Source organism: Melanostigma gelatinosum, assembly GCF_949748355.1.
Source record: "Melanostigma gelatinosum genome assembly, chromosome: 1".
NCBI classification, from domain to species: Eukaryota; Metazoa; Chordata; class Actinopteri; order Perciformes; family Zoarcidae; genus Melanostigma; species Melanostigma gelatinosum.
This window is the reverse complement of record NC_136634.1, coordinates 31,755,476-31,782,857: the sequence shown is the minus strand read 5'-3', so window position 1 is coordinate 31,782,857 and position 27,382 is coordinate 31,755,476. Positions and strand designations below refer to the sequence as shown.

Below are 27,382 nucleotides of genomic sequence, written 5' to 3'. Positions count from 1 at the left end.
AACGTGGTGACGGAACGCGGTGTCTATGAGTTGAATCAGTGCGCCGCGCTCCGCTCCAGCTGCCCTGTCCACTGTGCTCGTATCCGGTAATGTTTCCTTCGGAATACTCATTGAGCCTACGGTTGTCCGAGTGGACCCTACCTCTTCGGGGGGAGCCAGGTCTGCCGTGGTGTTCTGGGCTGTGGTAGCGTGTTCTGCGGCCTCTGCTGCGTTCATCTCCATACCGGTCCGTATTTCGTTCACGTCTGTGTGTGTCCCTGCCAGCCATGATGGCCCCCGGCGGGAGACTTCGCGAGGAAAAAGTTGCAGAAGCCTTGCGTTTTACCTTTTATTCTCGCTGGTTCAAGTTAAACACGAATAAACAAATAAAAAAATTAAATAAAGCGACGTTTCGGTTAATATTTAACCTTCATCAGGCTGAAAATGAGCATTGTAATCAAGAGTTAACTACAATGGACTGGGTCATGCTAAGTACGTTCGTACTACAGCGTGCTCTGAGTAACAGGATGTCAGGATCCCTGTCTGACCTGTTCGGTGTTACCTCTGTTTCCCCTGATCTCCTCTCATGTGTTCTGTCATTCCCCCGTTTGTTATTGTGTGCCATGTGCTCTGTGTTTGTCCTCTGCCTCCAGACGCCTCCCATGGCCACACCCTTGATTGTGCACAGCTGAGGACACTCCAGCCGATCACCTCCTGCAGCCTGACACACCAGACTCAGGGCCCACTAATGAGTCCCCTGTCACTACATAAGCTCTGGTCCTGCAGTCTGGGGTGGTCAGGTCGTACCGTCTTTCACCCGCTGAAACCCCGTGGCGTCCTCTGCCCTCCTTGTGTTTACGGATTACACTCCGGCGCTCTGCCCTCCTTGTGTGACACGGACTACTCTCGCCGTCAAGCTGCCAGCCCTCCGGTGTCGAGCCACGGGCCTCACACCGTCGATCTGCCACTCGGGTGTCGGACCACGGGCTCCAGACCTTCACACCGTCTAAATAAAACCTGTTAATAGTAACTTCTGTCTCCTGTGGTCTTGTGTTTGGGTCCTACCTGTGAACTCCCATAACACAGGAAGGGGTGGGGCATAACATTGCTTAAAGGTCAAGTGTCAACCAGACATAAACAGGTGTGTCCCTCTCGTCATGTGACCCCCCCCTAAACCTTTAACTCGACTCCAAACTGCGTATTGTGGTTACAGTGTACATTGTTCCATACAAACATGTGGATTTCCAAATAATAACAGCGACTTGTCTGTTAAATACAATAAAGACTTCTATGCAATAACTGAGAACAACATTTGCATTCATATTAATTTGTAGATTTGTATCAATTGTTTTTACAGAATGAACACTGTACATGCAGGTAAATGATCTGGTGACATGAGTTGATGACTGAAAATACATGTCATGATGACCAGGTAAGTATTCTTCACAATAAACAACAATTTTATTGCAGTCATGTGATTCCAGGTTGTGTGTTCGGCTTGTATTTCAACAGGTTGAGATTAGTATACAAATCACGGTTAGGTCTTAGACGAACGCCCCCTCCTGGTTAATGTGAAGGCCTCGCTGGGTTTGAATGACAGATGGAGTTGGATATCATCTGCATATAAATGATAGGACACATAACTTTTTATAATCAGTCCCAAAGGCAAAAGATAAAGGGAAAATAACAGAGGCCCCAGAACCGAGCCCTGCGGTACGCCACATGACAGTGGAGAGGTAACAGACACAAAATCACCCACAGAGACATTGAAACTTCTGTCATTGAGGTAAGACGTAAACCAGTCTAACGCTATGCCAGATATGCCCACCCAATCACGTAGCCTCTTAATCAGGATGTTATGGTCAACAGTGTCAAATGCAGAACTGAGGTCCAGAAGAACTAACACAGACCAGTCACCTGCATCAGAACACATGAGACTGTCATTTGAAACCCTCAGGAGAGCGGTTTCAGTAGAGTGTTGTCTGCGAAACCCAGAATGGAACTTGTCGTACATGTTGTGCCTCTCCAGTGCAGCAGTAAGTTGTTTGGCCACCACTTTCTCTAAAATGTTGGACAAGAAAGGCAGTTTTGATATATACCTGTTACCTTATTATTAAAATTGATAAGGAATTTGTTGCAATCGTCAACAGAACAGCATGGCAATGTAGACAGACGGTGAAACAATTATCTTAATTGTGTCAAACTAAATCTTGGGATTTCTCTTTGAGGAAGAGATTAAGTTGGCAAAATAAGCAGTTCTAGCTTCCTTTACTCCAATATTAAAGGAAACTCTGAGGTCTTTGAGATATGAGCGATGCACTTCTAGCCCAGTGACTTTCCAGAGCCGCTTGTGGAAGTTTGAGTCTGTTCCACAGCGAGGAGGCCAGAGCACGTGTCCGGCTGCTTTGTACAGTCGACACGCTGCAACAATAAATCTACCAAAACTGGTTTACAATTAACAGGAATTTAATTCCACTGATGCAAGTACGATTACAGTTACACAATGGAGTAATTACTCCTAAGAAATATTACAATATTAACCCACTTTGGAAAAAACTACCTCTGGTCCCAGGACACAGCCGTCCCAGGCAACCACACGCTAAAAGAGGCAGAAAAACACTTTCTATCTCCCGCCCTCATATCCGTTCGCGACTCCTCCCCTTCCGTTTATCCCAATTCCTATTGGCTAACTTCCAGGAGTGTATTCGCCTGTCTGCCTTTCTGTCCCTGAGTTTACTAACACATTCAATGACTGTCAGTTGTTGTTTAATCCCTCTATGATAAACATTCAGTATCAATGTTAAACTTCTGCAACTTTGGCAAAAGCTTCATGTCTCAAATTCTACTTCTAGCTGCTTATCCTAAAACACTTTATGCTTATCTTAATTATGCATTTCCAAAACACTTATGATTATGACTAATTATGAATTCTTAAATATGAATCATTGAACACTTTTATTATAGCTACTAAACACAGTTCTATGCTCAAATTTCTTATAATTCCCCCCTAACCCACAGTTCACTGTGGGTTAGCTACCAAAATGTTCCTTGAGTCCCCTCCCCTACTCAATCCAGGGAGAGGCTCCCTAACTATCTAAACAGTGGCAAACAACAATTCATGCATACAGATATCATTTCAAGTATTCCTATCCGGTCTGTTTCTCCCTACACTTGCCTCGCTAACTCAAAAACCAGTCGAATGCGTTGAAGTTCACTGCCTTCCATGTCTTGGGGCTGGCAGGATCAGGAGACAGTCTGTAGGCTAGAGAACACATACTGAGAAGCCTTGACTGTTCTTTTACACTTGACAAAATTACATTTCTTAATCCTTACACCCTAAAATCCCATTATAACCCATTAAACAAAAAAATCTCAAAATACTCATCCAAAACAATCCGTCTATTTCCCAAATTTCCAATATCTCACCGGATGTGTTTCAGAAGTCCATCTGGGCCTTATCAGGTCCTTCAGTTCCTGACCGAGAGGATGGTCAGGAACTGCTTGTGAAGTGCCGCTGGTGGCCTCATCTAGACTGTGGCCATCAGAAGCTCCAATTCTCCCTCATCCTCTACACATAACTGGTTGCCCTGTATTTGCGTCTGCCTCCAACCAGTCGGTGAATGAATTAGTGACACCAGGAGTTGTCTGCTAGCTCTTGGCTGAGTGCTGTCACTCCCGCCAGTGCCCTGGTCACCGATCCATCAGGAGCTGTGTTATTTGGAATGAAAGTACAGCAAGCAGACCCAAGCATCTGGCAAACGCCACCTTTCTCTGCTAAAATCATATCTAATGCCATTCTGTTCTGCAAGGTCATTAAACTAGTCTTCGCCAGCTGCGCATGCAGCCCTGATATGGTGTCCCTGGTGAAGTTTACAAAACGCTGTTGGTTATCGTAAATGTAGTTGATCCAATCGACATTTTTATTAATTGTTACCCTTTGAGAGAAAACTGATTCTAAATCTGCTGCTATTTGATTTCTGGCTTGAAATTCATTAGACACCCCCCTTGGCAGCCTTATGACATCTATGTACACTTGGTCATCAAAAGCTCCCTTTGGGCTATCGGCCCCTCTTTTGGTTCTTCATACTTATGCCGTACCTTCTTTGAATAAGAGTGAGAGTAACATTTTCATAGGTGAGTGTCTTCAGGGAAGCCTCTCTACGTGGTCGGGGATCGGTTTGATTAGCTACTGAGGCTAAATGTCGAATCTCGATGTAGTCATGCATGTGTTCTGGTTCCTGTCTGTGTTTAATTCCCCATACTAAGAGGGAAACTGCTGAAATCAGGAAGAAAATAATTACAGACTTCCATAACCCACTGAACCTAGAGTCTCCTAATGGACGCCATCGCTTAAACTTGTGGGGGAAAAATCATCTTCAGTACTGTCTAACCCCTCTTCTGGGTATCTTTAGCTTCAAATTTTGCCTGTTTGATGTTCAATCCTATCTCTGCGAGTGTCTTACTCGTTACCTTCGCTGCTGCACAGTGAGTGAGGTGGTGCCAAGTCGCTCCCATTTTACCTTTTACCTTTACTGCATGTGAGGTTGCCAATATTACCTCCCATGGACCGGTCCACCTTGGTTCACTCCACTTGCGCTTGTGGACTCTTATCCACACCAGACTGCCTGGTGACATGACAGGAGCCTGCTTCCTTTCGTCAGCTGCTGCTTCTGCGTTTGTCACCTGAGAAAACAAAACTCGACTCATGTTAGTTAGAGCTCCCGTATATTTCTCAATTTCTGGAGTGAGCAAGTCTAGGCTAGGATCTATCTCTGAGTTAGAAGACTTGGATTTTGCTGTAATTAAATTCAAAAGTTGTGGTTTATCATGCTCTGTCTTGCGACACTTCCGTCTCAGGCTGCACACAGCGTCTGTCATCCACGGAGAAGTGTTGTAGGCAGCCCTGGTCCTTTCCTTAAGAGGTGCCACTTTATCCAGCAAAGTGGTGCAATGTTCATTAAATGACTGTATCAAGAGTTCAACATCATTGAGATTTGTGTTAATATCACAGCAGAAGTGCATAGAGAAATGATCAGCTGTACTCTGAGTAATAATGCGGTTGAGGAATGTTTGTTTCAGACACAAGGAGTCAGCATTGACAGAAAGATCAAAGAAAATACATTTATGGTCACTGATCAGTAGGTCCTCACAACGGGTATTATCAATATCAAGACCCAGAGAAAACACAAGGTCCAAGGTGTGACCACCCCTGTGAGTGGCGCCAGAAACATGTTGCATGAAATTAAAAGATTCAGTAATATTGAGAAACTCAGTGGCACTGCATTCTGTGGTATCATTGATATGCAGATTAAAATCACCAACCAGAAGCACTTTGTCTAGCTTGATAATAGAGGTCAGAAAGTCTGTGAACTCTGATAAAAACTGACCTGCAGGACCTGGAGGTCGGTAAATTAAAAAACAGTAAAACGGCTTTAGCCTGCCCACTTTAGTGAGCTGCAGCTTAAAAGTAGCATAGGAGTCTGTGCTCCCCAATTGGCAGGAAAGCTGATTCTTCCAGATCACGGCGAGGCCTCCACCGCGGCCTGTCAGACGCGGTGTCCCAACATAAGAGCCGTCCACAGGGCAGAGTTCATTGAAATGGATGCATTCCATATTCCGTTGCCAGGTCTCTGTCATAAATAAAAAAGCCAAATTATGACTTGTGAACAAGTCATTTAAAATGTGAGCCTTGTTTGTTACAGAGCGTGCATTAATCAGACACATTTTGATGGGGGAAGACTGTGTCGTCATCACCACAGGAAGCTTTGGGGGTATGTGCAATATGACGGATCACTCGTGCAGCACCTCGAAACCGACCATAACTAGGGCGTGAGCGCGAGTCTGTGATTCTCACGGGAATATTCATGGGTCGTGGAGTAGAGGTTACGGTAGCGGCAAGGGAAAGAGTAGTTGGATACCCTCCATGCCACCAAGGGGAGCTAGTGTTGCTTGTAGGGGATGAATGTGGCTGATGAATGAACGTAGAGGAAGAGTGACAGCGACAGCGGACAGGGGAACCACAGACATGTAGTCTATGGTTTCTCCCCTCTGTGTCTCTGGGCACAGAGCAGCAGTTGGGGGTCAGAGATGACCTCAGCTGTGTTATCACATGCCAGCCCTACCCGCTGGGGGGTCAATGACAGGGAGCCATGACTGGCCACCCAAAATATTATGCAGTGTGCTGCAGCAGAATGCATGGACAGACACAGAAGTGCTCACTCACTCACTCACTCACTCACTCACTCACAAAAGCACACACGAGCGAGAGCATGATCCCCTGGCGGAGATAATAATGGGGAAACGCATTTAAAGATAGCATCGAAGCAAAACTATTTCGTAGTGCCATAACAATAGTTCTGTAACCTCCTGACAATAAAATGGTTATCACTGCAATATTTGGATTAAAAATGGTATTATGGTGACAATAGTGAAATAACCACATTTTTCATTCTTGAAAGTCAAAAGTGGTAATTACCATGAAATCCATACTCCCTTCTGAAGGTACTGTACCAATATAAATACAGACATGTGGCGTTACCCAGAAACAGAAGCTTAGTTAGCATTGAATCACACACACTTGTCATCTTAGCGGAGTTTGGTGATTGCAATGCAAATGGCCTATTTTCAAAATAAATATTTTTACCAGACATCAAAACCCTTATTGGTTGAAGTCTCCTACTGTATATATTTCGTGTCCCGCAGCTGCCCAACCGGCCTTGTCAAGGTTTTTTTATAGTGGCGGCCTTTTCAACACTGCAAATGTTTTCTGGAGCGCTTTATCCTGGAGGGATAGGGTTACACATGCACAGGCACGCATGCACAGACACACGGCTGCCCACACATTTATTTGTGTTCATGCATTTGACAGTGTTCTGCAACACGAACAAAGCCCCATGCAAAACTCAACAAATATACTCTGCTGGTATTTTACAACAGGAAGCAAACAGGGTTTTCTGCTATATTTAAAAAAAGACACTCTCTGGAAGATGTGTAGAAACACATACTGTACACATATTGAATATACTTGTTTGCAACAGTGACGCGCGCGCGCACACACACACACACACACACACGGAGGTATTCCCAGCCAAGTTTAATTCAGGGAGAGTCTCCATGTCGCTCTCTCTCCTTAGACACAGCAATAATGCATGTGACGCGTCTGTCTCGGTGTGAGAGAGACGAGAGAGACCGACGCTTTAAGTTCCTTGTGTGTGTGAGACGCTGTGTGCACAGCGGTCAGGACGCACTTTGGATTTGCCTCGGTGCTGCTGCTCCGGCTTCTTTTTTATCATTTGTCTGTTGGTCCGTCCGTCTGCCTGTTCTTTTGCTCGTCTGTCTGTTTAACAGTTTGTTCATCTTTATGTCTGCCTGTTTATTGATCTGTAGGTTTAGCAGTTTGTCTTTCCGTCTGTTAGTTTATATTTCTATTTATCCGTCTTTTTAAACATGTTCTTATATTTCTGTCTGCCTGTTTATTCATCTTTCTATTTGCTTGTATATTTATCTGTTTCACAGTTTGTTGGTCTTGTTGTTGCAGAGATAAATAAACAGGCAAACAAAAATACAAACTGTTTCTTTAACTTTCTGTCTGACAGTTTATTTTTCCGTCTATTTAACCGTCTGTCTGTCCGTCCGTCTGTCTGTCTGTCTGTTCGCTACAGAAAGAGGCCGACCAAGTATGACAGCCTCCATGAGCTCCTCCAGCGGCTTAGAGCTCCTCGTCTCCAGTCTGCAGGTAGGGATCCACAGTGTGCTGTTCTACAGTGCTGCAGAACTAATAACATGGCTGAGCTGTTCAGTTTTTGACTTTTTAGTTCGTAGTTATCTTCTCTTGGCACACATCGAAACACTATAGGAGTTCTGAACACTTGTTTTTTTTCATAAAGGTCATAAACCCATGAGGTATTCCATTCAACCCACAGCACAATGAGCCTTCAAAGGCATCACTGTAAGTGATGAGACCATAAACACCAGAATTAGCCATGTATCCCATGTAGATTTGGGGATTTGTTGCTGTGAGCTGATATTTCAGAGTACAGTGTGTTCACTGTTAATTGACCTTCAGCATTATCAAAGCAGGAGTGGGTAGAGTGTTGAAATACTCAGGTAGAAAGAGAAGTTAAAGTATTGAGTAATTGAGTAATTGAGTATTGAGTATTGAAAGTAGTACTACTTTGAACAGTACGTCATATAGTTATGTGAAAGAGAATGTGGCGTCCATCTTTTATTTTTCATTAAAAGCAAAGGATTGTGTTAAGAATGAAGATTGAGTTAACAGACTGAGATCGAGGCGTTTAGCTCAATTCAAGCAATAAGATTTATTTGTGACAGAAGTATTATGTCCAGCAGTTAAACGTGCACGGACTCTAGCAAAAGCAAAGAGTGCCAAAAGTGAAACCAAAGAGCGCTTATAGCAGAGTGCGCAGGCGTGTCCATCTGGTTCTCCTTGTGGAGCCATTGGTCAAAATAAAAGGAGAGGTGGATCTGTTTTTAGCATTCAGATGACCTGATGTAGCTCTGGACAGCGTCATCCACACTGGCTCACGTCCGAAACCTGCCTTCTCTGGAACGTCAGTGTGTGTGAAATGTTGATCTACAGCATATTGTTATGTTCGGCCAACGAGATAAGCTAGGCGCTAGATATGCAAGGGCGCCTCTTTCTATCTCTAAGATGGAGCAGGCAGTTGAGACTGGTTCTCTGTAAGACTATGTGACATTTAACTGGGGCAAAAGCTATCCTTCAGAGTTCTAGTATTTTCCACTTTGTTCAGGCGAGTGCGAGAGTGCCCCACCTGGCGTTTTTGACCTTTGTGTACTAGAACTCACATATCCGCGTATAAGCTGTGTTTAACATTGAATGAATGTATATTTTTATTTACAAATCCCCCTTTTCACACCTGCTAGGTGTGAACTTCTATGTTTTGGAACTACTCATTCAATGGCTGTAACTCTATGTTTAGGTCCCTATCATCTGAATCGTCTGGATCGGAAACTGGTGGGGTGCTATGTCTAGTTCGGGTGTGTGTCTGATTCGGGGATGGTGAGGGAAGAGGGGTAGTTGAATGAGATGGGTGCTGGTGTGTCTGATACTTGGTTTCTAATCCCCAGATCAGTAAGGCAACTAGTATGCCCATTCCCACCCCCATTATAGTTTTCTTCCCACATCCCACCCCTTCCCAGGTGAAGCGCTGCCGACCTCGGTCGGCGGGGTTTGCATGAGGGTCCCCTAGACAGCGTCTAGACTCTCGGTGCATTTTTCCAAATTAGTGCGAATTTCTCCCAGTATTCTGGTTGGTACCGGTGCTGGGACACAATGTGTCAGGTGGTGCCAAGGGGCGCCTGATTTGCCCTTGACCTGGACCGAGTGTGAAGTAACCTCCTTCACTTCGTACGGCCCAGTCCACCTGGGGTCAGTCCACTTGCGCTTGTGAACCTTGACCCTGACCCAATCACCTACTTGTATCTGCTTTCCAGCTGCCACTGCTTCAGGTACTGCTCGCGTCCTCTCGATCTGTTTGAAGAGAGCTTCAGTAAGAGAAGTTAGGGCACTCATATAGTCAGACATTTCAATCTGCTGTACATCCAGAGGTGGCATATGACCTCCATCTCTGGGTGGACCTGGCATCGGCCGGCCAGTCATGATCTCGTGTGGGGAGAGATGTGTTTCTCCCCCTTTTCCGGACCTCATGGCCATAAGGGCCAGGGGCAGGGCCTCAACCCATGTTAATTTGGAGCCCGCGCAAACTTTGGCAATTTTGGCCTTAAGGGTCTGATTCGCTCGTTCCACCAGGCCCTGAGATTGCGGGTGATAGACTGACCCGAATCGGTGTGTGATTCCCAGAAATTGCTCTACCTGTGCGAGCATGGTGTTGCTAAAGTGTGATCCGTTATCAGAGCGGATGCATCTCGGCACTCCGCAACGGGGAATCAGTTCTGTCTGCAGCCACTTTACAACTGTCTGCGTGTCTTCTCTCTTGGTGGGAATTGCTTCCACCCATCTTGAAAATCTGTCTACCATTACCAAGATGTACCTCTTTCCCTGCACGCTGTTCTCTGGTCCCATATCTGTATAATCTATGCTGATGTCTTGGAAACAGGCAGAGGGCACGGGATAAGATCCCATCGGTGTCTTGAATGGTTTTCTTGGGTTGTATTTTCCACAAATTTGACATTCATCGCAGAAGAGGAAAGATATCGCTTCCATGTGCGGATGCCACCATAGTTGTTTTAAATTGTCCAATGTCCGTTTCTTTCCCTCGTGTGTAGGTCCGTGGACCCCTGGTAGGAGTGCTGCACACAGTTCTGCTGAGGCAACCACTCTGCCGTCGTGGGCTCTCCACAGACCTTCTTTGTCTTTTGAGGCTCCTTTCCGTGTCCATTCGGACCATTCATAAGGTCCTGCTTTCTTTTGATGATCTTTGATGTGTTCGATGGTAAGCTCAGGTGGGCCGGATGTTGGCTTCAGTGGATGGCCCATGACAATATGAGAAGTTTTATTTATTTTTTTTCAATTGCTTTTGCCACTGCTGCAACATATCTTGCGCACGTGGATTGACCATTTTCCACAGTGTCAAGTTTTGATGAATGATACATCAGTACCTGTCTTTCACCCCCCCTTTTTCTGGAAGAGTACAGCATTGAGTAGGCTGTCTCTTTCAGAAACATCAAGGTGGAACGGTAGGGAGTAGTCTGGGGACATGAGTGCAGTGGACGTGGTCCAGGGGAGTTTTGTATGGGAAAAGCTGAGTGATTTTTGGTTTGAGAATGTTGAACCAATATTGGATGGCAGGGGTCTGGGGGCCAGTTTGAAGACAGCGTAGCCAGAAAACTTCTTCGTCTGTGGGGGACACTGTCTCTGTAATGGGAGCAAGGGAGATAATGCGTACTGGCATGGACAACGTACTAGTTGGTGGGTTGGACGAGACATGTACACCCTCTTGGTTCATCCAGATGATCAGATTGAGGCGAGTCATCAGATCGCGTCCTGTGTTCTTTGAGTTGTTTTTTGAGTAGGGCCTTCTGCAAGGTCTTAATTTCTGTGTCACTACCCGCCTCAGTTTGAATGTGCTTGGAGAGGTAATGTCGGAGCTGGGCGTTCCACATGTCTTGTGTCATTTCTTCTAGGCCAACCACTGCGTCCATGCTCCGGCGAGGTCCATCAGGGAGGCCTCGTTTTACCATTGTACGCCATAGTGCCACTGTGGTAATGCTTGCATCATGTGGCTCTCTGAAGGCCTGGCGCCACACCCGTTCTGCTCTGGCCAGATACAGGGGTGGAGACTCTCCCGGGGTCCAGATGAATGCTGCCACTGCGCCTTGGTTCACTGGAGTGGGGAACTTAGTTCTGAGCTGCTGCCACAACGCTGTACGATGTTGATCAAAGGGGTCGGCATCTGGTGCCGCACCAGCGCCTGCCATGTGTAGTAGGGCAGTACACTGGGATGGGTCCAGACAGCGGGAGAGAAGTGCTCTCAGGTCGCCCACTGCTAGCTGGCGGCCAGCAGTCAAAGCTTCCGTGAGCTCAATCCACGGATCAGCTCCTGCATGGAGGGATGGAAGCTGTTGTATCATGCTGGTCAGATCTGCAAACCCAAAAGGCACAAATTGAACACGCTGTGGTTGGGCTAGAGTGGGGGCTGCTCTCAGGGGATATGCACCACGAACACTCTGCTCTGTTTCTTCTCGTTGGTGCTGGCCCTGAGACCGAAGTTGCATGGCATGTTGGGAGAGTGGAACTCCAGTCCCTGTCTTGAAGGGGAAAACTTCTCCTTGTAGAGTGCCTGACACCGCATACATTGGCACTGCCACCGGTCTGTCACAGTGGCTGGTGTGGGCTAGAACTGAGTTCAGAGTCTGTTGTAGCACGTCCGCCTCTGTTAGCAGGACAGAGAGCTTCTCCAATGTGGTTGGTCCGCTTGGGTTCCTTTGTGATGGCTGTCTTCCAGCTTCAGGATCATGGTACAGGTTGCTTGTCACATAGGTCTCTTCTGAGTGCATGGGGAAAAGTGTTGTGGCAGCGAGGTCGTCGTCAAGTCGCTGATCAGCCCTGATCGAATTGTCTCTGTTGCTGGGCCTCTGTTTCATTCTCTTCGGGCTGCTGGCCTCTCTCTGTTGTCGCAGGATCTTTTTTGTCTATGGGGACTCCTGTTATAGCTCTTTCCAATGTTCTCACCCTCTCCATCATGTTTCTCATCGCTCGCTCTGTTGAGGTGGAGCTTGTGTCGATGGTGCACCCTTCATCCAGGGACATCTGGAATGCTCCTGAGAGCAGTCCTCCCTTTACTGTTCTCACCGGTGCTTGTATGAATGGATTATTATGGGAGTATGGGGGAGGAACCGGAGGAAGTGCTGGATACAGGCTAGTTGAGGGTGGGGGAGGAACCGGGGCCAGAGATGTTTGGCTCATTTCCTGTGCAGCCTTTTCCAGACCTACCGGGGCTTGAGTGGTAGGGGTGACGTCCAGGGGGTTGATGTTGAGTGACAGACGGGACCAGGTTTTTTCTTTTCCGGTTGGCATGTCCACCTGCATCCGATCTGTCATGGCCATCCCTAGTGCCATCGTTGCCACTCGCTGTTCCTCTTCTCTGTCTTTGCGGGCTTGCTTCAGTGGGTTAGCGAACCCCCATCGCTTGGTTTGATTTGTCATTTGATTTCTCTCTGCAGTCTGTGCTCGAGCCACTCGTTTTGTCAAATCGTTGGTGAAGAGCCGAAGGTTGTTGACTGATGGAGGTAGTGGACTGGCCGCCTTCCACCATCCCTCCTCTTGCCATCGTTTCATGCATTTATCCCAATGTGTCTTGTCTCTTTTCCATGCAGTCCTGCCTCCAGTCTCTGTTACTGTTTTTTTCAGTTTTGCACGCAGTACTTCTGAGTAGCCACCAGATGGAGCCACAGCTCCAGCCATGTCTTCTTGTGTTCTTCGTCTTCTTTCTCTTTTCAAATCAAGTTTTTTTTTTTTTTTTTTTTTTATATTTTTTCTTTTTTCTTTTTTAAATCAATTCCAATCTTCTTTTTTTTTTTTTTTTTTTTATTATTATTTTTTTCAAATTTCAAATTTCAAAATTTCAAATTTCAAAATTTCAAATTTCAAATTTCAAATTTCAAATTTCAAAATTCAAAATTCAAAATTCAAAATTTCAAAATTTTCAATATAAAATGTTTGGATGCAGTACTCCCGAATGTCCACCAGATGGAGCCAAAGCTCCTGTCGAATGTTCTTCTTGCAGTTCCTGAAGTACCCACAGAGGGAGCCAAAACTCCTGTCAAATGTTCTTCTGCAGTTCCTGTAGTGCTACCAGAGGGAGCCAAAGCTTCTCCCAACTTTTCTTGTGCAGTTCCTGTAGTGCCACCAGAGGGAGCCAAAGCTTCTCCCAAATTTTCTTGTGCAGTTCCTGTAGTGCCACCAGAGGGAGCCAAAGCTTCTCCCAAATTTTCTTGTGCCCTCTGACCTTGGCCTAAATCCTACACTCCCTGCACCTGGTTTCTTATCTGAAATTTTCACTCCCTTTTTTCCCAGTGTCTCTCTGACTGAATGAATGCCTGCTCTGTCTTCGCTTCTATGTTGACGGTCCTTATGGAACACAATTTCCAATAAATCTGTAATCTTTGTAACTATACCAGTAAAACTGACATGTATATTAACCCTCAGCTTTCCTCTTCTATCCTCGTGTTCGTGTGCCTGTGTTGAATGCAAAGTTTGTGTCTCATGAGTGTGCTCTGCTCCACTGACCGTCAATCACTGGCAAACACACACGAGCCTCTGCACACTTCAACTCCAAATCTCATCTGTCTTTCACCCATGTACGCTTCACGCAGTCACTCTCATCCTTACCAAATTGACACCATACGCTGCCGTCACTGAAATACGCACAAATCACATATGGATTTGTTCTTATAGCGTTTTCACGAGCCCGGTCCCCGAAGGAAATGGATACCTCCCTGAGGCATTACTCCACACTCAATCGACCATACACTGCCGTGATTCCACAAATAATCGCACACAGACCTCGTCAGGGAAGATCTATTGACCTTATTGTTTACAGTGTACGCCTTGTGCCAATACGGTCCCGAAGGAAATGGCGATATCTTGTGCTACAATTGAATCGATGTCTTCCCAGAGCACATCTTATGCTGCATGCAAAACCATACACTGCCACTTCTGCAATACTGGTACACAAACCATCAATTCAACCTCCTATTTAACCTCATCAATTTATTTTTTCAATTAAAATTCTCTGGATGGCTCTTCATTTTACAGTGTACAACATGCATGAACGTGGTCCCTTTAGGAAATGGCGCTGTGCAGTCTCCAGACACACTACTTTCACATCAGCGTATTTCAACAACACTTTCTATATACTTGATCCAAATCTCAGCTTGCAACTTCGCATAAATCAACAGTGTGTCCCGGAATTCAGTCTTTCAGACCGTCATTGGTCAGCGAACCGAAGCTTTCGCCACGGCTGTGTAACCTCTGAACAGTCAATCAAAGCTTACGCGGTGAACACAATGGCAGCCTATACAATGTTAACAACCATCAATTTCTGTTAGATCCACTCACACACATGTACATGCTATAGTAAAAACCCCCACTGCTGTCATAACAATTCTGTCACAATGCTCGGCAATTTATCTTTAAAAATTTAGTCAAGGCAATTCATACTCACACTCCAGTACTTCCGATCAATTCAATTTAGTTTTTTCCTACATACAATACGCAGACTTCATTTAAATAGGCTCTGCTTTACCTTTTGATTCAGCGCGCTGTTTGATCAGTTTCTCAGAGTTGAGCAGAATGGCCCTGTAGGCCTGAGGCCTCCTGCAGCCTCGAGGGGAAACGCCTTTTTTTTTTTTTCCTTTCTGTCGACAGAAGAAAGTCTGTTACTCGATGAAAAATAGTCTTGGATCTTGGATAACCTAACTCTGCTACCATGTTAAGAATGAAGATTGAGTGAACAGACTGAGATCGAGGCGTTTAGCTCAATTCAAGCAATAACATTTATTTGTGACAGAAGTATTATGTCCAGCAGTTAAACGTGCACGGACCCTAGCAAAAAGGAAAAAAGTGCAAAAGTGAAACCTAAGAGCGCTTATACAGAGTGCGCAGGCGTGTCCTTTCTGGTTCTCCTTGTGGAGCCATTGGTCAAATTCAAAGTAGGAGGCGGATTTGTTTCTAGCGTTCAAATGGCCTGATGGAGCACTGGGCAACGTCACCCACAATGGCTCACGTCCGGAACCCGCCTTCTCTGGAACGTCAGTGTGTGTGAAATGTTGATGTACAGCATGATGTACAGCATATTGTTAACACTTAAGGTGCTAAAAAAGGGTGCAGTTCTAAACTATTTCGAAGTCTCTGTGTGAATAGATAAAAGAGCTCTTCTCCGACTCTAAGATGGCAGTTTCCGCCCTAATCTGGTGGTTTAAGCAAGTGTTTCTATCGTGCGAACAGGCGACGGAATGCCCCATTCTGAGTTTTTGACCTACTTACAGTGACCTCACAACTCTGCAATATAAGCTTTACAAGTATAGCGCATATTATTTAACAGTGAATGAATATATTTTATTTACAAATCCCCCTTTTCCCTTTTCACCCTATCACAGCACACGTTAATGCTGAGCTGCACGTTAATGCTGACGTACTCGGCTCGGCCACCTAGAAGCTCTGACATGTCAAAGAATACGTCCAACATGTCAAACTAAAGATCTGATTGGTTGAACACCATGCCAATCAACAATATCGTCCCCATTCACTTAAAGTGCAAAGGCTATCCAGCAGGCATCGGGCCTCTCTTCTTACCTAGAGACACAGAGGTGAAATCTGATTGGATAAAAGCTCTACTTTAAAACAAACTGTGCTGCAGGCTGGAAGCAGAGCAACTGAGGAAGACAGTAGCTAACCCCATCACCCGCCCCCTCCCCTGGACAAGCCCTCGCCAGGTGCCCCTCTTGTCCACAGTTAAAACACCTCATGTTCTGTGTTGTTGCGTATATGCTGTGTTCTATTCCCTCCACTGATGACTTAAAATTGAGATCCAGCTCCATGTTGGAGTTACTCATTATCATGTATAACTGTCTCCGGTAAGAGACAATGTGTTTGAAGTCCGCTCCTTTACACTCAGAGGACATGTCTCTTACAGGAGACACAACCTTCCCATACCGGGACAACTCCCTGATGATGAGTTCATCTGCTATGTACGGAGGCACGTTAGAAAGCATGACTCTTTTAGCCGGCATAGAGAGGGGCGTCACCAAAATCAGCGTCTCCCTGATGACGACACCTTTCTCCACGACGGTATTCGCCTTCTCTTCCTCATCCACAAACATCACAACCCCACCATTCATTCTAGCGGCAGTTTTGATGCTGAACGAGCCCACCAGCTTCGCTACCGCTACACACACGTCCTCCACTGAACAAGGAAACCCTGGCGAGATCTTAAAACCATGTTTCCTTGTCAGTTTTCGGAGCGGTGCCATGACGGCAGCCCTCGCTGCTCACTCGTGACGCAACACCCCCAAACACTCACAAAAACCCACAAAACACCACATAAACACCAAAAAACGACAACTAATCAATGAACTACCTACTAATTCCCACTAAACATGAAACATATGTACAAAAAAATTCGAAAAAGTCACTCACTCCACCGATTCACACACCGCACCTCTCACTCCGCCATCCACTCCGTCATCCACTCCGTCATCCACTCAGAGAGAGAGAGAGAGCCCGCCCGCCCAGGTAGCCAGCGGACTCGGCCGTATTGCGGCTGAGTGTCGGCTGACTCGGCTGTGTTCCGGCTCGATGCGGCCAAATGTGAGCCAGCTTTGGCCCATTTCATTTTTGCCCAATCTGGCATTATAGACTCGGGCCTATTCTGGCTGAGACATGGCAGCCGGGTTAATCAGAATCAGCTTTATTGGCCATGTGTGCTTACGCATACATGGAATTTGTCTCCGGTTTCCACTCCGCTCTCAATGTACAAACACAAATTTACAATAAACAAGAAAAATATATGTATAAAGAATCAAAAAGGGCAGCGGAAAAAAGTAGAACGGATGTAGGTATAAACATTTAGCTATAATACAAGTATAAATATATAGCCAAGATATAGCACAGACTTTCAGCACAGACTTTCAGGCAGGAGGGTGACACACCGTCTGGGCCTGGTGCCTTCGTGATCTTCTGTCTGTGAAAGAGCTGACTCACATCCTCTTCGCAGATCCTCAGTGCCGGTGGGGGGACGGTTGGGAGAGATGAGGAGGCAGGGGGTGTAGATGGTTGTTTGATGGGGCAGGTGGGGGGGTGTGGGGGGGGTGAGGGTAGGCTTATCGAACCTGCAGGAGAAGGCATTCAGGTCGTCAGCCAGTTGGTGGTTGGCCTCAGTGGGGGGGGGGGGGGTGGTCTCCTGTAGTTGGTGAGTACTTCCAGGCCTCTCCAAACTGACGAGGGGTCGTTGGCCGAAAACCTGTTCTTCAGCTTTTCAGTGTCGCTCCTCTTAGGGTATAAAAGGATCTGGACCACGTTCCCGCAATTTCTCTTTTTTCCTCCACCGACATCCGCATTTGTGGTAAGTGCAAGCATTATCAAATTGTTCTAATATGGTGGGAGATATTTAACACATTTAGATATCAAATACTCGTTTTTGAAAGAAGCTCAATTCGTCCACCTGCCCTGTGTATATTCAACAGGGAACGTTAACCGCGCTTGTAGCAAGCTATCTAACCGTGTCATGAGAATACTATGCATAGTATTCAATGAATGCTTGTTTTAGTTACACTAAGGTTATGTAATTTCGAGTTGAAACCAGCTAGTACAGTGATTTCCACATAAACTACAGTTAACTTTTTATTTAGCGGCTCGATTCATCCGGGGATCGGCAACGTGGCTCTGCAGCCCCTCTGTTGCGGCTCTTGAGTCGACATCCAAATTAATACGTTATCGTTTTAAACGTTTTCTAAATAAGTGGTCCCCAAACGGGCCGCGGACCGCTACCGGGCCGTGGATCATTTGGTACCGGGCCGCACAGAAAGAATAAATATTATATTATTTCTGTTTTATTGATTATCAGAGTCTGAAAGAAGTTTTATTTAGAAAATTGACCGGATTCTCTTGCAATTTCATCCGCCCGACACATGTCTCGCTCACGTGATAGGTTACCTCTTCCAAGAAAAGCTTCATTTAACAGACAATATCAGGAGTCTGATTAAATACCAGGAGTAACTCTGACGCGCCAAACCCGCTCAAAACCAACATACACATACAGTGGGCATGAGGGTGGGTGCCGCTGTAAACAGGAAGTAGATTAGTTGCTCAAAGCCGCTAACGTGACTTCAGACGGCCGCTCCGCAGGTCTGATTACGCCGCTGGACACGCTGCTCGCTCCAATAACAGCTGCTTCCTCCGTAATAATGCAGACTTTACAGCTGATAGTAAAGACAACATGGTCAGTAATGCCTGACCTGAAATAAAAATGTTTTAATATACTAAAGATAGCACAGTATTATTGATGCATGCATGCACAGTGTTCCACCTCAATGGCTTGTAAATAAAAAACGTGCATGTATATATAAAAATGAAGTACCTTTATACAAGAGCTCAGAGACGTATTGTGAATTGTATGAACTGTATAATATCAATGTCGAATGAGAATACTTTATTTAGAAATTTAAATCACAAACTGTTTTTCCAGGGCACATAAATCACAACAATTTTTGCCGTTACATCATTTGTTGTAACTGGTTGTAACTCACCTGTTAAGGATATTGAGTTTCATGGTACAGTGGAAACCTCTGGTGATTTTTGTCTGGGTCTAATTGATCAGTAGGCGTATGATTATTAAAACCAATTATTTGTCATGCAGATTACTATCTAATTTTTCCTTGTTTCTCACAGTATTTTTGAGATGGGCAGTTAGAAAGAGTCCTGAACATTGATTCCTGCATGGCGTGACGAGTTGTAGAATACAATTTTTTTTTTTTTATTAACAGAAAATGTACCACATAGTGGAGTTCACTGACACTGGGGACACAGAAGTTGTTCCTGACCAGTGGGTTAAAGATGAGAGAGCTGTTTGGCCTCCTTACAAGGAGAGACAAAGATGCGACAAGGCCATAATGAAAGCTCATCCCCCTGGTGCTTCATGGGAAAGCTTCGCCATAAGAATCAGGGCAACTGAAGGTAAGAATCTGACATAACATTTTGTGTAGCAAAATGACATGAACTCAGAAAAATATGCCTTTTCTGGTTAAAGTATTTGTATTTCCATTTGGACGTTAAATATATATTTTCTCTTCACAGATACATACGATGAGGCTCGACTGCTCCTACCAAAGGCCCTGCAGACATCAGACCTCCAAACTGAGGATGAAGTGGACCAGCGCCCAGCTTATTTAAAAAGGAGGAAAACGAAAATGTATATAATGTGCATCTTTTGCAAGTAATGATGTTTTTTTGTCTTACTATTTGTTTATGTAGCAGTGAACACAATTTTATTTTGCGAAGTTTGTTTAGTTTCGATTTGATAATTTTTTGGTTTTACAACATAGTCACCCTGGTTAGATAAACACTAAACACTCATATAAAGCTTCTTGTTATTCATGATATTCCTTATACAAGTTATTTTGTTCAACAGAACCCCAAAACGTTGGATCTCTGACAGTGAAAGTGACGAGGAGCAGCCAGAAATCTCAAAAGGAAAGAAAAAACGGCCAACCCCACTGCCCCAAACATTAGTCCTCCACTTTCCTTGTCCGTACCTTCAAGTCCTATGGGAGAGACTCCAACCTACTGGTCTCATCAGCCTGCTTTCAGTCGTAAGTATTAAAGATGAGCAAATTAGTTAAAACACGATATAGTACAACACTTTCCACAATCATTCTCTCTATGAGCATTATTTCTGCCTAAACCCTCCTTCTGATCTTGTACCCGCACAAATGACAGCCAGGAGACAGAGTGTGCCACATTCCCTGTCGGCCCCAAGTCTGATGACATCTTTCCAGCCTTCATGTGAACGTAAGTGTTATCATCATTTAGCTGCATCTTCAGTGACACCAGAAACTTATTTGACATAAAAGATTCAATTCAATCAGGAGAGACTTGTTTAACAAGTTTAACAATGATTTATTATACAAGTGTCAAATATGAAAAAGTGCAAAGTCTTTGGCGATTGGACTCCATCCTGAAGTACTATCACCGAGGGTAGGGATACTGAGGTCCAACAGGCCTAATCCCCCCTTGGAGTCCAGACCACTGGTGGTGGTGATGACAGGAGTCGCTGCTATCTGATGATGAATCAGGAGCACGACTGTGATGCTGACTGGAGGCGACTGGGGTGGAGGAGGGTTGCATCTGCTTAGCTGCAATGACACCTGACAGCAGCAGAGAGGAGAACACTATTTAAAGATTGACAGCAATGATATGATTGGCTTGAGGAACCGGTGTGCCGAATCTGGTTGGTTACTTAAAAGTGCACGCCCCCAATCAGCTGATAGAGTACTTACAAGGAGAGGAAAGACAGCGATTACGAGTGAGTGTCTTCTTGATTGAACTTGCGCTTGAGCTACATATCATCCCCCCCCTGCAGCGAGGATTGATCACGTCTGCGTTTGCTCCAGAGCCACACCAACGGACCGAAACAGCGCCGGCAAAGCCGGGTTGCAAGCAAGCTCCCCCTGCCCCTTCCTGACGAGGAAAACGGACAACTTCCCCACGAACACTTTTCCATTGCAACGAAGCATCGACAAGTAAGGTTCATGGTATCTGGGCATAGCTTAAATTAACTTAAGTTTAATTCAGCCCATTCATTTATATGTTGATATTCCCGTGTTTTTGTGTGTTTAAGTTACTGTCGCGTGATATCGAGGTATTTATGCAATCATTACGGACCAGAGAAGCTCCGCTGTATTTGTGTATTAACTGCTATGACTTTATTTGGGGATTCTTTTCATTCATTGTATTCCACTCCGTGTGGGAGTTCTCTCTTCATTAACTCGACTCTGAGTGAGCTGAGGTGCGTGGCTTATCACGGCATAAGTTACCGGCAGTTCAAAGACGACAGCGGTATACTTATGCGTGATAGAACCAGCAAACTCAGGCTCCCTACAACATCGCATGCCGAAGTGTGATTCACGTCGAGTTCTCGCTCCTTTTTCCTTTTCTTCCTCCTCTCACGTAACACGCACACACAGCTCCTATCTCTGCCCCTGGGGGAAACCCCGTTCAAACGATCGCCTCACAACACATGTGTGCATCGGCACACGTGATTACATACAGCAGTCTCACCGCCATTTTGCCCGAGTCACTCGACTCCGCCATCTGGTGGTAGTTTAGCTGTAGTATCTTAAGGCCCCTCCCCTTTTGTCCGCGTCACTCGACGCGCCATCTTTGTAGTCTTTAGCTGTAGCTTAAAGACTCTCCTTTACACACACACACACACACACACATATACACACACACACACAGACATACACCCTCATCCATTTTATTCATTCTTTAGTTTAGGCATATAAAATTGTATGATAACGTTTGTTGGTTGCAATATTAATTGATCTGATCATTTATTATTTTGATTTAATAAACTCTGTTATACTTTAAGGAGCAGTCGTCTGTGATTACTTGTGCATATGTATTTGATAAGACTGTATGTAGTAGCCTGTGCTCGAACTTAAAAACCTTCACTGTCACTGAATGTATAGTCATACGCAGACTATTGACATTATGAGTGACTACTAATTATGAGACTTAGCTTTATCGTTTGGTTATTGGTCCCTGTTCGCAGGGTGGTGCCCCGTTGTTATTAATAATCATTAATAATTGTTACATACATTAATAATTCTATTGATGTCAAGAATTCAGTTTCTTAAATGCTGATAACCCGAACACGCTCCTTTACGTTCCCAACATATGTTTGGGGTGGAAACTGGTCTTGAAAAGTAGAGCATGTGTGTGTTTCTTTAAAGAAGACCTTAACGTCCAGTGTGTTTTTTTCTTTGAATTTGTCTCCTTTATAGGTGGTTGTGTCCAAAAAATCAACTGTTGTGAGGCTATGTGTGGATTTAATTTTTATAGATTCTCTGTGATTATGTAGAGTATTGAGAAATGTGTCAAATTCTTCTCTGGAATGTTGCCATATTCCCCAGATGTCGTCTAGAAACCTGTAGTAATGCAGTGGTCTCAGTGTGCAGGCCTTGAGGGCTGATTCTTCCCACTCTGCCATGAAGATGTTTGCGTATGCTGGAGCGAATTTCTTATCCATAGCTGTTCCCTTGATCTGCAAAAAGATATCTTGATTGAAAACAAAGTCGTTTCTCATGAGATAAATTTCTAGGAGTTGCAATAGCTCCTTGTCTGGTCTGTGCTTGTTGGGATTTTTTTGAAAGATATTTTTTATGGCTTGCATGCCTGTTATGGGAAAATATGTCATCGTCTTATGCTTTAGGATTGAAGAATATAAGTTTTTAAAAGTGCAGGCACAAAACCTATTTGAGTAGATGATTCTATCAGTTTTGCATCCAGGTGTCTTGTTATTTGTTATCTGTTATGTTATCTGTTTTCCTGTGCATTGTTTCTGTCTTCAAAGACGGCGACACACAGAGGTCTAGATTACGGTACTTCCTGATGCGCATCAGCTGAAGAGCATGACCCTCTGTATGTATCTGTGATGTGTGATGGTAAAACAGGCTTATTCAGACTCTGTATTTCTTGTGACTGAACTCTTTGATGAGGTCACAGTGACCCAATCAAAGGAAGCAGTATAAATGTCCATGTATCTGACTATGTTGTCAGAGCACCTCTTACAGATGACGGTGATGTATCTGTGAGACTGTGCTCTCTTTGCTTGCAAGACATGCATCTGACTGTTATTCAGAGCACCTCTTGCAGATGACGGTGATGTATCTGTGAGACTGTGCTCTCTTTGCTTGCAAGACATGCATCTGACTGTGTTATTCAGAGCACCTCCTGCAGATGACGTGATATGTCTGTGGGACAGTGTTCTCTTTGCTTGCAAGCAAATAAATTGACTATTACAACCTTGATCGTTCATCCAGACTCTGTTTCATTTGACATTGATTTGATAACACTTTGACACTCTTCTCCCGACTTTTCATAGAAATATTCCACAACATGCCCTCCTTAATATCTATATTTGTGTACAAGCTGTCGATGTCGATGGTAAATAGAATAGCATCTTCTGGAATAGTTAGTTCTTTCACCAGGTTTACAAAGTGATACATATCTTTGATGTAGCTTGGATGTATAATTGAGAGTGGATTAAGAAAATAGTCCAAGTACTCTGCTGTATAATATGTCTCACTATTGCAGTCTGAGACTATAGGTCTCCCCGGAGGAATGATGTGTGGTATGCTCCACTTTGCAGCATCCTTGTGGATTTTTGGCAGCATGTAAAATATCCTGGCTCTGGGTTCATTGTCCCCCATCAGATAATGCTTTTGTTTTTTATTCATGAAACCCTTTACACAGAGAGAATTTAGGATTTTGTTCACCATAGGTATTGTTTCCAAATAGATAGGTTTGTCTAATTTGACATAATATTTAGGATCGTTCAATTGTCTGTACCCCTCCCATAAGTACTGTTCTCTGTCCATAATTACAATTGAGCTGCCTTTATCCGCTGGTTTAATGACTAATCTTTTGTTTTTTGTTAATTCCAATAGGGCAAGATATTCTTGAGGGGTCAAATTTGGAGGTGTCTGGTGATTAGTGAAGTACTTGGAAGTACTTTGTGTCCGCCCTGATCATTTTAGCTATCTCTTGGGGGATTACTGATTGTGGGGGAGACCAGTTAGATTTACGAATGAATCTTAATCCGGTTGTTTCAGGTGAGTCCTCGTAATAGGCTGCTAATTTCAGTCTCCTGTGATACTGTTGTAAGTCAAATCTAGCTTGTAATTTGATGTCCTCATTAGTGCCTTTAGTGGGAATAAAACTCAATCCTTTATTAAGGAGAGAAAGTTGGTTGGCGGTGCATCTGAAATTTGTGGCCAAATTGATAACTGTTTTGTCCCCCTCCTTAGCAGGTAGGTTAGTGGGGACCTCTAGTTTAAACCAAGATGACTACACCAGTGATTAAAGATGACCTTTGCTGTTCGAGGTGTCCAATGGATGTGGTTGTGGTCCGTCCTGAATACCTCCTCCTGCACTGTTGGGATGTTGTTCTGTTGACCGTTTTTCCTGCAGAGGGAGGCCGGGGGAGAAGTTGATTTGTGGGACCAGTACCTGTGCAAGAGGAAACTTGAGCTTACACATTCTCAATGTTCTCTGCAGCTGTTTGACTGCAGTCTCTTTGGATTTCTGAACTCTGTTGTTCAGGCCGAAGGCGAGGATGATTTTCTCCACTGGTCCTGTGGTCCTGGTGTTTTCCAGAATGTCTTCAGCATGTCTGAGGTTGGCTCCCGGGAAGCCGTCGACCTGCAGTCCTGTGACGTTATAGGCGGGAAATCTGTTAACATTCGAGTCGCCAATTATGATACATATTTCTTTAATGTAGAGGATCCAATCGTGTGTCTTTCTGGATGGTGTCTGGTGGGATGACAGGGTCCGGGTCCCTGTGGCGTGGTGACGTCCCCAGGTGTGCGGCCCAGTAGGGTCTGTACTGCAGTCTGGAGTCTGTTCCCCCCACGAGGGGTGAGTGACACTGGGCCCATATTCCCGCTTGTGTGGGATGTGTTGTCCGAATTTCGGTCCCCAGGAGCTGTGAGCTCCTCCTGGGAGAGTTCCTCAGGGGAGCTGGTGGTGGACAGCGCATCTTGGCTGTCAGGACTTTGTGTCCTGGGAGGGGCCACTCTGGGGCGGGTCAGAGGGTTGGGTCCTGTTGCTTTTCTCGGCACGAGAGAGAAGGAGCCTCCCGTGTAACGGCGGCTGGCAGTTCGGTCCTGCATCCTCTGTGGACGTGGGGAAGGATGTTGAGGGTTAGTGGGCGTGGCCCCAGCGATGGCAGGCGTGTCCTCATTCCCTCGTGGTGGAGGGAGGAGGTCCTCTATCTGGGACTGGGACAAGATGGGGGTGCTGGGTGCACTCTGATCTGCCTCACCTGTTGCCGTCGCCCCCTGTGCTGCGGGCGTAGGAGACCTGTCCCTCGGTGTTGGTGATTCATCTGCTGACTCCAGATCTGTGATGCTGGAGGAATCATCGCACTCCTCTTCTGTGAGCTGCCTCAATGTGTCTGTGATCACCTGCTTTGCATTTTCTAGTGTGTCACCAGCTAATCTCTTTCCCAGGCTCTTTCTAGCCCAATTTGAGGCTATTTGAAAAGGAGCTCCCCATTCTTTTACTCTGAGCTTCGAGAGTGCCTCCAGTTCAACTTCCACTGTCTTCTCGTAATGCTCTTTGAGTGTTGAGTGTAAAGTGTTTTTTGGCCCAATTCTTGGCGTTGCCTTCAATTGTCTTTAAAACGTTGGGATTTGGGATTGCAGGTTTGATTGCTGTGGTCAGATGTTCAGTCATTTTTTCTATAGTCAAAGGAGGTTTTTCATTTGTGACATTTAGAAAATGATGTAATGTCTTTATCACCTTGAATAGATTGCGGCACTTCAAAGCAAAGTCCGGGTCGTCCGACCTGGGTCCGCTGTCATCCCGTTGTTCGCGGCTGCGGTAGCGTTGCCGCGTCGTTCTGCGCCCGCCATCGTGTAGTCCTGCTCTGTGCGTGTTGTTGTGGCCCTCCCCGGTCCGTGGTCGACGGGTGCTGTGGTCTCGAGCTCTTCTACGACCATGCTCTCCCTCCCTGGTCCCCCGGGGCGGGTCGCGTCGTTGTCTTGTATCGCGTTGAAATGCGCTCCTCACGATAGGAGCGCGCGCTCCGCGAACTCGCTCCTGCGAGCCGCGGCGCGAGCCGGAAACATGGCCTCTCCGGCTGTAATAGTCTCTTTCTGTTCTTCTTACCGGGCTGGTCCGGTGGTGGTTGGAGTGGTCACGGTGTCGGAATGGCTCCGTACGCCGTGGGGGTGCGTCATCTCTGTCCGTGGCGCGCTGTGTCCAGGTGCGCTCCGCGCGTCCGTGGCGCCTGGACCGAGACCCACTTCCGTGTGCCCGTCGAGGAGAACCATGACGTCTAACAGGGCCGCCTTCATCAGGTCTGCGCCCAGTTCTAGTGACCGAGGCGTACGACCGGCGGTAACGTGGTGACGGAACGCGGTGTCTATGAGTTGAATCAGTGCGCCGCGCTCCGCTCCAGCTGCCCTGTCCACTGTGCTCGTATCCGGTAATGTTTCCTTCGGAATACTCATTGAGCCTACGGTTGTCCGAGTGGACCCTACCTCTTCGGGGGGAGCCAGGTCTGCCGTGGTGTTCTGGGCTGTGGTAGCGTGTTCTGCGGCCTCTGCTGCGTTCATCTCCATACCGGTCCGTATTTCGTTCACGTCTGTGTGTGTCCCTGCCAGCCATGATGGCCCCCGGCGGGAGACTTCGCGAGGAAAAAGTTGCAGAAGCCTTGCGTTTTACCTTTTATTCTCGCTGGTTCAAGTTAAACACGAATAAACAAATAAAAAAATTAAATAAAGCGACGTTTCGGTTAATATTTAACCTTCATCAGGCTGAAAATGAGCATTGTAATCAAGAGTTAACTACAATGGACTGGGTCATGCTAAGTACGTTCGTACTACAGCGTGCTCTGAGTAACAGGATGTCAGGATCCCTGTCTGACCTGTTCGGTGTTACCTCTGTTTCCCCTGATCTCCTCTCATGTGTTCTGTCATTCCCCCGTTTGTTATTGTGTGCCATGTGCTCTGTGTTTGTCCTCTGCCTCCAGACGCCTCCCATGGCCACACCCTTGATTGTGCACAGCTGAGGACACTCCAGCCGATCACCTCCTGCAGCCTGACACACCAGACTCAGGGCCCACTAATGAGTCCCCTGTCACTACATAAGCTCTGGTCCTGCAGTCTGGGGTGGTCAGGTCGTACCGTCTTTCACCCGCTGAAACCCCGTGGCGTCCTCTGCCCTCCTTGTGTTTACGGATTACACTCCGGCGCTCTGCCCTCCTTGTGTGACACGGACTACTCTCGCCGTCAAGCTGCCAGCCCTCCGGTGTCGAGCCACGGGCCTCACACCGTCGATCTGCCACTCGGGTGTCGGACCACGGGCTCCAGACCTTCACACCGTCTAAATAAAACCTGTTAATAGTAACTTCTGTCTCCTGTGGTCTTGTGTTTGGGTCCTACCTGTGAACTCCCATAACACAGGAAGGGGTGGGGCATAACATTGCTTAAAGGTCAAGTGTCAACCAGACATAAACAGGTGTGTCCCTCTCGTCATGTGACCCCCCCCTAAACCTTTAACTCGACTCCAAACTGCGTATTGTGGTTACAGTGTACATTGTTCCATACAAACATGTGGATTTCCAAATAATAACAGCGACTTGTCTGTTAAATACAATAAAGACTTCTATGCAAT

At 45.8% G+C, this 27,382-nt stretch overlaps 1 long non-coding RNA gene across 1 annotated transcript; it reads left to right on the top strand.

Annotated features, from left to right (window-relative positions):
* The first annotated feature begins 7,156 nt into the window (after positions 1-7,156).
* Positions 7,157-27,009, top strand: LOC306783945. The gene is made up of 3 exons (XR_013772325.1): positions 7,157-7,281; positions 7,641-7,714; positions 26,739-27,009. It is a non-coding gene; the product is annotated as an uncharacterized lncRNA (long non-coding RNA).
* Positions 27,010-27,382: the final 373 nt, after the last annotated feature.